Source organism: Adiantum capillus-veneris, chromosome 19, assembly GCF_014529385.1.
Source record: "Adiantum capillus-veneris isolate H3 chromosome 19, ASM1452938v2, whole genome shotgun sequence".
NCBI lineage: Eukaryota > Viridiplantae > Streptophyta > Polypodiopsida > Polypodiales > Pteridaceae > Adiantum > Adiantum capillus-veneris.
Genome location: NC_140949.1, coordinates 145,808,194 through 145,824,641, shown reverse-complemented (window position 1 = coordinate 145,824,641; position 16,448 = coordinate 145,808,194). Strand labels below are relative to the sequence as shown.

At 40.8% G+C, this 16,448-nt stretch overlaps 2 pseudogenes; one reads left to right on the top strand and one right to left on the bottom strand.

The window, feature by feature from the left end:
* Window positions 1-550: 550 nt before the first annotated feature.
* On the bottom strand, window positions 551-1,384 carry LOC147435026 (uncharacterized; annotated as a pseudogene).
* A 4,935-nt stretch (window positions 1,385-6,319) lies between these two features.
* On the top strand, window positions 6,320-6,564 carry LOC147435025 (uncharacterized; annotated as a pseudogene).
* Window positions 6,565-16,448: the final 9,884 nt, after the last annotated feature.

Here is a 16,448-nt window from a genome sequence, read left to right as displayed (position 1 = left end):
TTTATCTTCAAAAAAACATTAGAAGCCTTTTTAACAATGTGTAAACCGACCGGGCGAAAAGCCACAAGCAGTGACCCAAAACCAGGACAACAACAACTGAGTAGAAAGACTAGCATCCCTAGCAATATTTCTTTATATTCTTAAAGACTTGCACAAGAGTGCTATAAGATCAAAATGCCTTAATTTTGAGAAGTAGAGCAACTAACAGAAAACTTAGGACTAGGTTTCACATGCCACATCACCATTTGGTAGCACAATGACCATGATTTCAATCCATCTTTTTAAAAGATATATATAAAGACAAATAAATAACATTGAGATGGTTACTTAGGTTAATTATCTTATCGACAAATAATTAATTGTTTGATAATAGAAAAATTCAGTGATGCAACAAACACATGTCAGTATATATCATCAATAAGTTTATGTACATGTGTCCAAAATGTGTGGTGATCAATCCCTACATATACAAAACAAATCTCATCATCACATATGATGTAGTAATACACACTGAACATATATAACGATCCCAAATATGCAAAAGAAATCTCTACGCAGGATCACTATGTGATCCATCACTACTGGAAGAATCACTATCATCGGTCTCATGATCACTAGTGCCACCACCACTAGTCCGAACCATGGGACTACGACTATCCCCATCTCCGCGATCATCACCATCATGGCCAGTGATTGGGCCACTGCTTCTCTCAGCCTCTCGACGTCGCCCCTCGACCTCCTGTCAAGCCACCTCTGTCATATCAGCCTCCCCATGCTGCTCCTGTATTAGTTAGTGAAATAAAAAAAGAATATATTACAGTTACCATGAAAAAAACTACAAAGCAAAACAAAGATACGTACAAGTGGATCTGGAGTGTCAGTAAGTGTCTGACACAAAGCACGATAGCCGTAGTATGTGGCGTACTCTATCTCCTGTGCCGTCGGTGCACGACGATAGTCTTTCGTCTACATTAAGACACAACCAAAGACTTATTAATTTTTGCATTCAATAATACTACCTTTAAAAGTTAAAATGTGAATGGTCTATACTCACAAATGTGGCCACAAATCCATCCCGTCCAATCCGCCCTAGTCTGATGTGTGACGTAAAGCTACTCTCTTTCTTGCTGCCTCCTAAGCAAATTCGAATAAACAAAATAACATAGATTAGAGAAAGTTAGAATCAATCTAGGAAAGTTCATATTTATTCTAATGTATATTACCAAAGGCACACACCTTTTTTTGGGGAAAATTAATGCGTAGGCGCATCTCCTTACGGAAGAATTGACATGTCTCCATGCAAATGGTTGCCTTTCTCTTGTTTGACGGCACCACAATAGCGCCTATTTTTTACAAAAATTACAATAAGCGTCAAATATACCATATAACTATTAGACTTCAATGTTTTGTTACTTTTATTGAATTTTTTATTTTGGTCATTTGATAAATGTCTCATGTTTTTATGGTAATTGAAATCCAAATTCGGATCAATCAGAGGGTACACCACCACCTCCTACTAGCGGTAGCCGGGGTGCACAGAGTTCCGATACTGCACATGAACCCGTTTACGATGATTTCTACTATGATGAGCCTATTATATGTTGGTGTGCTCGTTGTTGTGGCACGTATCGCAGGCCACGACGGGAGTGCTTTTCACATCAGATGACTTATGGTACTTTTGAGCAAGCACCACCACCTGGGGAGTGACATCGACCTATGGTATATTTCTGATCTCCCTTTGTTTGATATTGGAGTTTTAAAAATCAAAGAGTAAAATATATAATGTAACTAGATTATATATGTAGGTATCTTCACTTGATGGCAAGGATGACTTTACTACCAGTGGTGCACATGTCTCCCGCACATGGCATGGACAGGTCATTTGTCAGTTGTTGCAGCTCGAGGTTTCTTGACATCCTCTACCTCCTCCATTGGAGGCTGAGATGGGTGGAGATCATCCATTGCCTACTCATTTACAGGATCTAGTACAGAGCTACGATCGTAGACGATACGGAGGCTGGCAGGGAGGACCACTTCCTTCAGATGGAGTGGTTTTTGGCTTTTGGGGCAATCGCTACATGATTGCTCCGTCCACCATCAGTGGAGCGGAACGAGGCGTCTTTATTGCATAGGATTTGCATGTGCCCCCTCATTCAGAGGTCACCCTTATGTCTTTTTGTGGACCTATATATAGATGGGGTCCATGGCATCAGCTCACTCGCTACATCCAGAGCATGACTACTTATGGATTATGTCTCAATGCAGCCTCTCTTTCTGCTAGAGGGATTACACATGCAGAAGGCCAAAGACTCTATGTTGATGGAAGACCTGACTCTCAAGGAAACATAGCAAGTTTAATCAATAGTAGTCGAGGGAGAAGTGCAAGAACCAATTGCACATTTGTGGAGTGTGAGAATAGTCATGAACCAAGACACATGACTAGGGATGTACCAAGATATATAGTTGTCCATGCTATTAAATCATTACGTGCTGGTGATGAATTGCTAGTCAATTATGGATGTCGTAGACCTCCACGAGCACCCTTAACAGATGAGGCTACAAATGAGGGTTAAGAGCTCATTGTATACAATTCCTAATGTTGTTTTGAACTCTTGTACCCTAATTCTACACTTTAATTTGTATTACGTTTCGTACTATCGCTAATTTATTTTAATATTATTTTTTGTTGTCTCCAAATGTTATTGAATTCCATGCACATCTCTCTCTCCTTTTATATATAAGCATGCTATTGATACAATCTTCTTTACCTTCAAATATGCAGATTCCAGATTATGACATCGATAACGTCACAAATCAACATTCACATGACGTATCTCAAATGTCAATAGAGTGCATGAGGATCCTACGCAGGAGTGATCCTGATAGGTATGCAAGACTAAAGGAACAATATTCTAAGGACTTTAATGGACGTGGTGATATCTTTGATAATGACGATGGCATGGCTGATTTTATTGAGGATTGACATCAAAATGATAGTACGAGCGATATTCCTAACAACGAGAAGTATCTTCGAGAAGAAGATCTAAAGCATATCTACGAAGGAAGCCAACTGACACGACTAAGTGCAAGCTTACTTATTCTTAATCTTCAAAACCGTTTTGGATGGAGTAATGTATCCGTTTCAGCACTATTGAAGTATGTATACAACTAACATATTTGTTTGATACACTCTAAACATTGGTGCTTGTTATTGATCATATTTTTAATCAATTTGCAAGCTAGTCTCTCAAAAGTTCTTGCCGACAAGCAATTCCCTTCCTGCATCACACGATGAGGTGAAGAAGATGATAAGTAGTCTTGGACTTGACTATTCTTCTATACATGCATGTCCCAATGATTGTATTTTATATAGACATCAGTATCAGGACAATGTGACATGCCCAGAATGTCAAACGCCTTGTTATCAATATGAGAAAGGTAAGGTCCCTAGAAAGGTTTGAGGTATTTTCCCTTGGCTCTGCGTATAAAACATATGTTTCAAAGTCCCGAATTAGCTAAGCTTATGACATGGGGAGTGGAGCACAAGAGCAAAGATGGAGTAATGCGAATTCCACAAGATAGTCCTGCATTTGAGCATATTGATTCGCTATGGCCAGATTTCGCAAAAGAATCACGCAATTTAAAGATGGGTGTAGCATTAGATGGTGTGAGTCCATTTTCTATAATATCAAGTAAATGGTCTACATGGCCGGTGGTAGTTATTAACTATAATCTACCCCCATATCTTAGTATTAAGAAAGAGAATTTAATGCTCTCACTCTTAATCCCAGGAAAGTGACAAGTTAAAGACCTGAATGTATATTTGGCTCCTCTCATTGACGATCTTCAAGATTTGTGGAGAGGGATTGATGTCGTGGATATGTCATGAAGCATTGGTGAAAGACAGTTCATTGTTCGTGGGATTTTAGCATGGACTATCCACGACTTTTTAGGATATGGTTTTTGCTCAGGTAAATGGTTTAGATATATACATTTTCTCATATGTTTTTTGTATATTTATTGCGCTAATAATCTTTGTTATGTTTTTCATGCAGGGTCCTGTGTGTGGTGATTGGTTGAGATCAACTTATAGCAAAAACCTCAACAAAAATATATATCTTCGACACAGACAATTTTTACCTGAAGAGCATCATCTACGAAATAGAAGGCAAGCCATACATTTCAACAGGAAGGTAGAAGAAGGGAAATGTCCAATACCAAACACACCAAAGGATTAGTATCTAAAGTGGACTGTTGGGCCCGCTATCGATCCGGAGTCGGAGATCATAAGCGGTGATGATGATGACGCTGTGAAGGTGCGAGCCAGAGGAAGACGTTCTCTGGCTCAAAGTCCTTCGGTATGGTACACTTTGGAATATTGGAAGGATTTGAAGATATGTCATCTTCTTGATCCTATGCATATATTTAAGAACGTTGGTCATTCGTTATGTCAACACCTTGTTGGATTGAAAGACACAGTGGCAGCAAGAAATGACTTAAAGGATCGAAACTCAAAGCCTAATCTATGGCCACTTTCTGATGAAACTGGACGTGACACAACCTATGAGCCTGTCCCATGGGTACTCAGCGCAGAAGAGGTGCAGACTATCAACAAGAGGATTCAATTGATTCGTACACCTACAGGATATGGAGCATCTTGTCAAAACATGTTCACTTTAGATGATAAGAGCTTGTCTGGTTTAAAAACACATGATTGGCACAATTTTGTGAAGGTAATGTTTTATCAATCTTCGTAGTATTTATTTTCTTGCATGTTTTGTTGATTGGATTAATCATGTATACATCATGTTTTACCTCTTGTTATTTATGGATGTACTACCCAAGGAGTCCGAGACGTAATATATCACTTTGGATCGCTTGCAAGGTATTTATCGCTCATTAAATGTTAGTGTAAAATTTTAGTTGATAAGTTCTTAATTCAAATATAACTTTAATATCTTCTTTCTTTTATTGATAGATGAATTACATCTATAGAAATTGACAAAGGGTTAATTCTACAAAAGAATCATGAATGTATAGAGCTTCTTTTTTTAATGGAGAAGGAACTTCCAACCTCCTTTTTTGATATCCAAGTTCATCTGCTAATCCATCTAGTGGACGAGATAGAGCTTGCTGGTGTTGTTTCTACTCGATGGATGTTTTGGGCCGAGAGATTTATGGGAGTACTGAAAGGTTATGTACGTCAAAAAGCAGGACCAGAGGGTTCTATGGCGGAAGGATGGATGCTTAAAGAATACATGTATTACGTTTGTGAATATCTTGAGCAAACCAATTTTGAACCTCCACACGTATGGACAAATGAGTCTTCTTCTACCATGTCAGACGAGGTAAGGGAGTCCCTTTTCGACTTAAGATCCAAGATAATTTGGATATTTCTACTTTCATTGTCTATAATAGCGAATGCATGCAACAATTTGTTGAGGAGTATGAGGAGAAACTTGCGAACCAACGAGTTGGAAGACGTAAAAACAGGAGATCCAGACGTCAAACCAATGCAAATAACATCGAAGACGTACCTACTTTCATCGATTGGTTATACACCTGTATGCAATGGGCGGATAGAGATCATGAGACAATCTCAAGGGAACAGAGAGAGTTTATGAGATCGGATGTGAAAGAAAGGTAACTTTTGGGTTTTGAAAACTTTAAACTAAACAAGCAATATTCCTTTTTTTCTTATATCATTTATATATTGATCTATGCTCGAATGTATACAAACATGTGGGCTTATGGTCAACATCTTCGAATAAAAGCTATTGATGACTTACGTCTAACTCAAGATTCTTCCGTTGTTGCCTCTTTCAAGAAATTATCACGTGCAAGTTCAAGAGACACAAATCTTGTTGATAGTGAACTGGGTTATGTGGTAACCGTAGTCGGCATTTATGAAATATCGTATCGGATCTTCAAACAGGTGAATGAAATCCCTCTTCATACAACAATGACATGTAGATTTATGAAGTTATACATAATTCTAAAGTTTTGAATTCGTGCATTTTGACAGGTGATTCTGAAGTTGGATTGGTTTCGTGCCGAGTATAAAGGCAATAGTGCCACAATGAGAAGAGAACCCTCATAATTTTGGTCCGTCAACTCCTCAAAGTTAATGCGTGCAACAAGAGAGCCTTACATTCTGCCAACTCATGTTGAGCAAGCATTCTTTTACAAGAACCCAGATTCTCATCCATGGTGGCAAGTTGTGCATGTCCAACTTAGAGGTCGTCAGTTGTTTGATAGCGTTGACCCTGAGGAAGCAAATCAGGATGAATTGGTAACATCCTCGAATCTAGACACATTCATGTTAGAGACGTGTAGAATTTCCCTTGCCGATCATGATGAAATTGTAGATGATGAGAACGACAACCATCCGTACTCTGACACTACAGACACCGAAGAGGAAGAAATAGTGGATGTCGAGCACACGGAGGAAATGAACGTCAACACAGATTTAACGCGGCAGAGGAGTTTGAAGAAGTAAACAAAGGTAATGAAGATGAGATTTTATTGACGGTTAATCTCAGAGATGACGATGAGGACTATTAGCCGTGCGTATCAACTCACAAATCAACCTATATTGGGTAAGATTTAATCTCACAGTAATTCATTTTGTTAAGTAATGATTTTTATTCTTTTGAAATCTTACTAATAAGGGTGGGTGATGGGGAGTCTCGTGGTGATAGCCTCATATGGCTAGTGTCAGGGTTCGATTCCCTTCAGACTCGTTTTTCTTTTTGTAGCTATGTACAAGGTAATCAAAACACGCCACTGCTCAAGATACGAGGACGCTGCCACCGACAGTGAAGCCCATCTGAAAAGCCTAGCATTTTGCATGACAGATCAGTCCTGAAGTTTTTGCACTGCAAATCATTCCCGACAGCAGCACAAGACAGATCAGCCCTAGCATTAGCAGATTCCACAGCAAGATAGCAGATTGGCCCTAGCGTTTTTGCATCAGCATAACCATCCAGCATTTTGTAGATCTATCGCAATGAAACCCAGATCTAGACCAAAGTTTTCATTTTTCAGCAAATCAGACTCCGTCGTAGAATTATCGAACCTCGCAGACCTCACCTTCCCGCAGCAGTTCCTCGTCGGCAGGGTTAGATCCACGAGCATTTGCAGTTTCAACCCAAAAAACGCAGATTTCAGCATCTGCGTTTTCAGCGCATCGTCGTCATCGACATAGAGTCAAAATCAGTGGATAAAGATTTGCAGATTTCAGCCAAATCGTTTTTCAGATTCCAACCCGTCTCGTTGTCCTCCTCATCTTCGTCGACATTGTCGGCAAGTCCATAGCATATGATTGTTTGCGCTTTGCTCAAGATGACTGCTCCGAACTGTGCTCAAGGTTCCTTTTAGTTCTTATGGAAGGGAGAGCCTTCCGTTCTGAATTGAAAGTTCTATGATCACAAATAAAGTGAATGGACATTGTGCGTGCAAGTGTACGAGACTGAGAGATAGAGAGAGAAGAGAAATACGACACCAGAGACATTGTAAAACCCTCCTCCGAAGGCCCCACTCTCGTCGACGAGAGTGGTCTACTATTGATTGCACAAAGTGGTACAATGCGGATGCAATGAGCTGATGCAAATTGGGACTATGCCAGTGACGACGACGGTGATGACGACGACGACTTTAGGGCTGAAATCTGTGGTCTTCTATCTGTTGAATTTTGGGACTGTTTCGATGGCTGAAAATGACTGTTTTGGCTGCGTTTTCGAGGGCTGAAAATGGAGATCTTCTACAACCAAGTAGGGCTGATTTGGGACTGTTAAAAACGTTGATCTGCTGCGTTTTTATACTGCTGAATTTGCGTTTTTCTACTGCTTGTATAGCTTCCCTTCTCGAGTGTGGCTTGTATAGCTTCCCTCAACAGGGTGATCACCCGAGGTAGAGACCTCTCGTCGGCCAAGGGCCCTCGAGGTCGCGTCTCACGAAGTCGACTCAAGAGGACGAGTGACTGTGGAGGGTCTCGGAACCCGCCTATGCATAGAGACCCGTAACACTCTCCCTGCCTACGAGAGAGCTCGATGTCCTCATCGAGTATATTCGATTTGAGCAAAATTGTAGCCTTGTCCCTATTGTCTGCTTTAACCGAGCAGGCTGCCCACTCCCCTGTAGACATGGATGTCGCGTACATAGCATGTAAACTATGCCATAAAGCATGAGTTATAGTCTCCCCGAGCAAATCCAGGCATCTCCCCAACCCACCTCACTGCCGCCGGAACAACAGGACCATCTCATGCCCAGTCCACCACCATCACCACCAGGCCAAGATACCAATGAAGAAGCCAAGACCGAAAAAGAAAAAGATTTTGAATTCACCCACAAAACAGAAGCCACACAAAAGGCTGACCACACCAAAGAACAAGAGGAAAAGGAAGTCGAGGCAGAACCGGAGCAGGCAACAGCAGCAGAAACTCAAAAAACGACACAAGAAACTGATAAGGAGGTAGATCTAGAAAAAGAGCATACCACTACACATGAGAAAGAGCCCGAGTCGGAGAAGGCAGACATGCCAACACCTGAAGAGACAATAAAGGTTGAGCCCACACCAATTTCCACTCAGCCAGAAACTGTCGAGGCATTAAAGCCTCAGGATGGCCAAGGAAAAGAACAATCATCTACCTCTACAGTACCACCAGCATTTACAACACAGCAAGAAGCAACACAGGAGGCTGCAGGCACATCCCAACTAGCAAGACAGGAGGAGTGGCAGTCCAATGATGAAGTAATTTTTAAAGTGAACGAGTATGCAAGGCAGATGCAGGACATGACAGAGAAACTCCGCTCAACAGCCTTAAATCGCAGCACAAAGGCCAAGGAACTAGAGATGGTCATCGATGCTCTTCAAGGAGACCTCGACGACAGGATGATTACTATCACTGATCTCCAAAGGCAAGTGCAAGAGCTAAAGACAGAAGTGGAACAGCATCAGATAGCTTGGGACAAACAAAAGAAGGAAATGGAGGAGTTAGGTGACCTCCTCACTAAGTTATCTGATGCCTGCAAGGTGAAAGACGAGCAGCTGACAGAAGTGACAAATGAACTTCTTACCACCTCTCTGTCAGCTCAAAAAATTCAAGTGCATCTAGATGTATCCAACGCTTCTCTGCAATACTCCGAACAGAGAATCAATGATCAGGCTATTTTCTTGCGGCAAATCAGAGAAAATCCAGTCGCAGCCTCGATCAAGGGAACAGATGAGGTGTACAAGGCACTTGAAAAGAAAAACAGAGATTTAGAACTAGAATTTAAGCTTGAACAGTCACAGCGCAGAGACCTGGCATTGATGCGGGTCCAAAGAGAGAAGGAGCTCCTAAAGGAGATTGCAGAACTCAAGCGTATGAATCAACTCCTCAGAGATGGAAAGCCTGATACACAGGAAGAGGCAGGCACTTCAGAGCCGCCCCAAATTGACATTCCCTCGGTCTCATTTGCTGAATTTGAGACGCAGTCTACAGCAGAGCCGAGTGGTGATGAAGACTTTCAGGTCCACAATACTGACGAAGATACAGTGCCCATGGTCCAACTGTCAAAATCTGAAGAAGACGCACTGAAGGAAAAGATCACCTTAGAAGTGGATGAGCAATGGAAGGCCGCTATGGATTGGGAGTTGAGAGTTTTACACTCTGTCAACGTCACTCAAATCATCAAATCAACGCTCAATGGCACCAGCTATCCCTGCCATACCCTCTCATCAAGGTAGAACTCTTACAGGTAAAAGAAAGGCTGTACAAGGACATGCAAGAAGATGGCGCAAATAAAGACCACCCGAAGTGGAGGTTAAGCTGGCTGAACAAGAATCCGAGATACTTGATTCTGTTCACAAGAGCACCTACAGCCTTACAGAAAGATCCAACATTTTGTCATGTACCCAGACTAAGGACATGGCAAGCGCATGAAGCACTGCAGAAGAAGAGGCCAACATGGCTCGATTTCCCCACACTGTCAGCTCCAGAGAGAGGCCAAGCGACAGAGGAATACGTGGAGAAAACCCTAACGGACCCCATGACATTCTTCAAGAGACTGCCAGATCTCTCCTGTGCAATGCTATATAAGATCTGCAAGATGCTACTCACATGCATACAGGTTTTCAATGAGCCTGAGCAGACAGGAGCCCCATGGCTCTCATTTTTAGAAGGGAACAAAGGCCTATGCTACGATCTGAGTGGGCAACCTTCAGAAGAAATCCTTTATGGATTCTATGCCAGATGCATGTTCTTGCCATCACATAATATGCTAGCTTTTGAAGAATCATTCTACACTGGATTCTTGACCTAGCGAACGAAGATATTTGCGCTGGTGATAAGCAACCTCACATCCCGATTTGTAGGCTACTCGACGGTGGAACTGAAAAACCAAGTCACCATGTAATTTTTGCAAGTGTCTGACAAAGAAAGCAGAATCAGATACCAAAAGGCACTGAAAGCACTGAAAGACCGCCTCGCCCTCGTCAACCCGAAGACTACTTCAGCCCATAAAGCTGTGTCAAGGGACGACACAGGCAAGGAGGGGGGGAATGTTAGCAACAAGATAACGCGGACACCATTTTTCGGAGTTCTCCTTGTAAAACAATTATTATTTTGATAAATTGGGAATATTGTAACTTCTATTTTCTTGGTAAACTTTGTAATTAATAAGCCAGGGCTACAAGCTTCCAGATTGTATGAGCCAATAAATTTGCAGCTTTGGTAGAACTCCAGATTATTAGTTTTGACCACTCAAAAACCTTGGCTAAGATATAAAAGCCAATTTTTGTAAGTTTTTTAGAAGTTTTGGATAAGAAATACACAGTGTGAGCTAACGACGCTCACTTCTCTCCTTCTCGTGCTTCCTACTCCCTCTCCGGTTGTCACATTGCGATTGCATTTGTTGCACTGCAACCACAGGTAAGAGCTCTACGCATTGACGTAAGCCATTCACAGTATTTCATAGCTTTTGGCGCCGCCGACCCACACCTAATTTCATCATAAAGAGGAATTTACATGTTCAAATCGAAAAATAAGCATAGGCGGGGTATTGGGACATCATTGCTAAGCATTTAGATGCATTCTGGGTTGAAAACGACTAGGTCAAAAGTTCATTGTTGTTAATAATCGCGATTTTGGAACTTGACCTAAAGTGGGGTTTGAGGCCATAGACATGTGTGCTTAGGTCTTGTAAACTTGTCCTAGAAGTTTCATTACATTTGGATGTCAATTGATCCTGTAACGGATGTGATTTGCTTGCCAATGAGCGATTGGCTTTTGGTGATTCAGTCACTTGAGTGTAGCTTGAGTTAGATGCGAGTTGTTAGTTGTTTTCTGAGAGATTGACAACCTCTTGTAGCCTCTATACACTATTCAACTTAGCTTCGTCCCATGGTTTGATAAATTAATTGTGGTTCTCGCTAATACTGCAATAAGATAGGATGGTGAGGTTAGACATGCGTCCCACACCTTATAGTGTGAGCCTTGCCAAAAAAAAGCAATGATGATTTTGCCAGCTTAATAGGTTTATTTCAATGGGTGGATGATATCATGCCCATGGAAAATAGCAATTCCTTTCCCTAAAACGAGTTCGACAATGCGTATGTTGACTTGTTCAACCATTAGAAGTCAATGATCAGATTTTATGGATTGACACAAAGGAAGTGCGGCGATATAATGAAGCTCAATGAGTGGTAAGTTGTGAAAGGTCAAGGTCTCGAGAGGATAAGCATTATCATCCTAGTTAGACACACTATCCAAACCACATTTTTTTATTTATTGTATCACATTTTTTTGGGAACCTTGTATATGACCATATGTATTTTGATCCAAAAGTTGTAAACCTGTAAGATGTAATATTTGATGTACTCAAAGCCCAAAATAGCCGACCATTGGCCATTTTGAAAGCCCTAGGTATAAAGGTCAAAAGTCTTAGTTTGAACATAACAATGACATTATTGTTTGGGATAAAAGAGAGCACTATTGTACGACTATCAAGCAAATACTCTACTCAGATTTGTAATCAACTTTTCTCATGATTGGGTAATCCAAGTTCAATTTTGAAAAATTGCATTGTGTTCCTTGTTTCTTGTTGTTTCATTTAAGTATAAGCATTTTAAGCTCTGTTGTGATTTGTGACTACACAACAACGAGCCTTATCTTTATTTTTGAGTGCTTAATTCACTATTTCTGGACATTTTGACCATAGGAGAGTGTTATTAGACCTTAGAGAGACCTGTTTGGGTTGTTCTATTTAAATTTTGGTGCTGGTAAATGATGGATTGGGATGTTGGTACCTTACTAGATTGCTGTTAGACTTTGTAGGCTTGTCCCCTTATACCTAACATAGCTTCCCTTAAAATTTTGTGGCCATTCGAGTCCGTTTAGTCATTGAAATGGTGTAATGACCTAGAGCGGTAAGATAAGATATATGTAAATTTTCCAATCTCGGAGTTGGTGATTTGCTTGTCACTTATCTAGTATTGACGTTAGTATGTCAATGCCAGATATCTATGCTATAAACATTTGTCGCGATCACCCGCTAGCATTGGCACCATTGCTGGGGAATGATCCTTAAGTGGTGAGTAACCTAGTACATATTTAGAGTCTTCTTTATCCAGAGAATCGTCATCCATTCCATACACATTAGCAGTAAAGCAGCTAGATGTCGATTTAGTGCTTGAAAGAGTCTAGAGTCGAGGGACTAGCTAGATCTATCCTTTGAGGGCAAAGAGAGTTGTGAGTGGGACACCAAAATCATTTCATCCTTCAAATCTTCTATATGCTTTGAGAGTGATCTTCCATTTTTCGTTACGACTTTAGTTTGCATTGTTTTGTTCTGGTTTTTATTCAAGTTTCTTTCTAGCACATAGCAATAGGATAAAAAGAAACCATCACCATCAAATCGGGTTGAAAAGATCATGGCAAAAAGGGTTGAAAACCATATTTGGAAAAAAAAAGAGTATAACTCTCAAAAACTAAAAATCTGATGGTAGAGACCTAAAAGTTGATCCAAACTCAAAAAGCTGGTGCTCAAGGACCTCAAAAACTCACTAGAAACAAATTGAGAAATTTCAACAGATTTTATGGTGGAACATGGATCGCAATCCATGTACCATTGAGACAGAAGTGGGCAAAATGAGACCAATTGATAGATCTTGGCTTCACGCAATTGAAACCAAAGTTTGCGGTTAAATTGGGGTCAAAAACACACTCAAATCAAGGAAATTGTGAGAAAATACTCAAACTTGGCCTAGCTAACCAAAATTTGGGGGATCTCAACTTTTTGTTATCCAAATCCAAGAAGATTTTAGGAATAGCTTCCACATAGCAAAGACTACAAGTTGACAAAGTCTCATGTCAAAAGGAGGTGGAACATGAATCGCGACCCATGTACCTCATGTAACATTTTGACTAAAAATTGAACAGTGAGTAGATGAGACATATAGAAACACATTTCCCAAAGTCAATTTGCAAAAAGAGTTGAAAAAGGTACCAAAAAGGGCCTAAAATAGAAGATAACCAAAAATCGCTAAAATAGAGGTGAGATTTCACTTTTGTTTGACAAAAACTAATACAAATAAAAAAGAATTTGGGGTTAGACTCCAAACATCCTAGTCTCCTAGCTGGCCAAATTTCAAGTCCGAAAGTGATGGAACATGGATCGCGATTTATGTCCCCCATCTGAGATCTTTGGCAGAGACTTGTACATTCTATAGCAGAAGCCTATAAAAACATACTCCCCAAAACAAATTTGCAAAAGAAATCCCAAAAGTGCACGAAAAGAACATAGAGTAGAACAAGGTGAAAAACCACTAGTCGAATCTAGGGTTTGACTTTTGACTGACCAAAACAAATCCAAATCACACCATAAGCATATATCTAGTATTAGGATATCAAGGGCAAGTTGTGTGTAGAGTTTCATCACATTCTGCCACTGTCAGGAGTTGAGACTAGATTCAAACCATAGCTAGATCTAGTCATAAGGAGCAGAGATGTCTTTTTCAAAACTCAATTTGGACATCATTAGAGGATTCTACAAGCTAAAATGATTGGGGCCAAAAGTGAGGTTGTTTTGAACAATTCAACAATTTTAACTAACATAGTGGTTGTAAGCTCATATCCATTGAGTGTTTTTTGTACAGATTGCAAAGGCTAGAGCATTGCAACTTGGAGTGATCTCGAGTTGAAGATTTGGAAGCAGCCAAAGAGGTGACACGTCAGGGTTTTGCAAGAGCGATTGTTTTTAATGTATTTGAGATTAGATAGTTTCTACCCAATTCGAAACCCTGATGTAGGAGACCAAGTGAGAAATATTTCCACTAAAGAGAGTGTGAATCACGGATCATTGCCTCCCTTAGAGTTGATCATAGAGGAAAGTATGTATGACATTTCATCAAAGAGATCTTATACCAACATGTTTGAGGGATTCAATAAGGTGAGTTTCAAGGAGGGACCTAACATGGGAGTGGGACCATCCCAACCATCACCCATAATGTGTGTGTGTGTGTGTGTGTGTGTGTGTGTGTGTGTGTGTGCACGCACTCCAAGAGAGAGAGTGTCATAATAACTAATATCTAATTCTCCTATGTTTTTATCATGTTAAACTGATCATTTAATATGGGGAAGTGCCAAGGGAGAAAAAGCTAGAATATTGGTTAAGCTGGCAGACCGGCCGCAGTAGGGATCCAAAGGAGGGAAAATAGGGATCCAGAGGGGGGGCCATCTGCAAAAGAGCAATGTGCAACAATGGGCTTTAAAGACCCTAAGGTTCAGCCCATTAAGACTTCCAAAATGCTAAGGTTCCAAAATTCAAAGGTTGTGTCCAAAGGTCAAAAGCTTAGGAATATTGGATGCTTTGTGTGTGTACCAAAAGTCTTCACAACTCCTACAAAGGAGGGGGCAACCCTTGCAAGTAGGGGATGAGAGAGAAACACACACACACACACTCACAAGCCTCCTTTACACAAAGGGAATGAGGGACACATGTCACCTCCCTAGGCCAGATGCCCACAAGGTATACTCAAATCATATTGGATGACCATGGAGGTGGACCAATGAGAATTAGGGTAGAGTGAATCTAGTTTAATTAATTTAAAAAAACTTAATAAAAGAACTAATAAGAATTAAGCTCTCTAGAAGACTATTGGACAGTCTCCCAAGGGGTCCAATGAGCATTCAGCACCCCAATGGATTGCCTGATTCCTATTGGCCAGGAGACAAAGGGGTCCAATGAGAGTTTAGTTGCATTAATTAATTACCTAAAGCTCTCAAAAAAGGGGAAAGGGGGACACATGTCAAAAGTCTGTCAATTATGCTTCTTAAATCCTATTGGCTAAGCCTAGAGAGGTCCAATGGGTGGTAGCATGAGCAAATAGCAAGAGGGGTCGACCAAGAGAGAGACGGGGCTGATTTTTCAAAGGCATTATTGCATACACACTCACACTAGCTCATGTGTGAAGCAAGAAGACTCTCTCTCTCTCTCCTTCTCAAGCTTTAATGGAAAGCTTATCACCTACTCCAAGCTTGTGAGAAGGGAGGCCTACACCAACGACTCTTGGCTTTGTGATGCAAATCCAACCAAGAGCCAAGCTTCAATGCATGCTCATCTCCTCTACCATGCTAATTACTAAGCTATGCTATGCTAATATGAGTGATTGTGTGAGGAGATGTACATCTTTCTCGTAAGACGACTCCTTCTTCCTCTCAATCTACTGTCATACCCCACTAGCTCTCACCATTTTCGAAGGTGTGTGAGGTCTTGGGTCTGAGACCGTGAGGGAATTGATGTTGTGTTTTATAAGTATTTTGCTTAGTGCTTGAAGCTTCCATCTTCATTGCACTAGATAGTATTGAAGGGACACAAAGAATTGTATTGTAAAATGTCTCTCTTGATGGGAGAAACCATAATACAAATCCTTTTGGAGGGGGGACTCGCTCCATGTAAATCCGGTCCTCAACTGTTGTCAATAGCTTAATTTCTCTCTCTTTTGAAGTATTGTTCATGCTATCTAACTAGGTGTTATGCGCTTTGTTGCTCTCTCCACCTAAGCACTCTTGTTATTCTCATTAGGAATCTATTCTAATGAAATGCTCACTACGTTCATGCTATTTTCCGCTACCCACAAGTTACTAGGCCATTAAATGTTACATTGGTATTAGAGCACAAGGTTTCTCTTTTCTTGCTCAAGAAGGGATTTTTCAGCCTTGTATTGCACCTACCTTCGTGCAGACAATGGGGCATCACCGTCGAGAGCTATGGTCTTAATAGTGGAGTCCTGCGGGGCTTGCCTACGCTTAACCACTATTGAGCTATTAGAAGCTTGACAGGAGCCGGTGTTGTTTTGGTGTTGAAAGACCCTCTCTTCTATTCCTTGCAATTAATGGTATTCGATCCACGAGTACAGTATCTTGAGTGCTTTTTCTAAAGGGGTAAAGAGGAGTAGCAACTAGGGC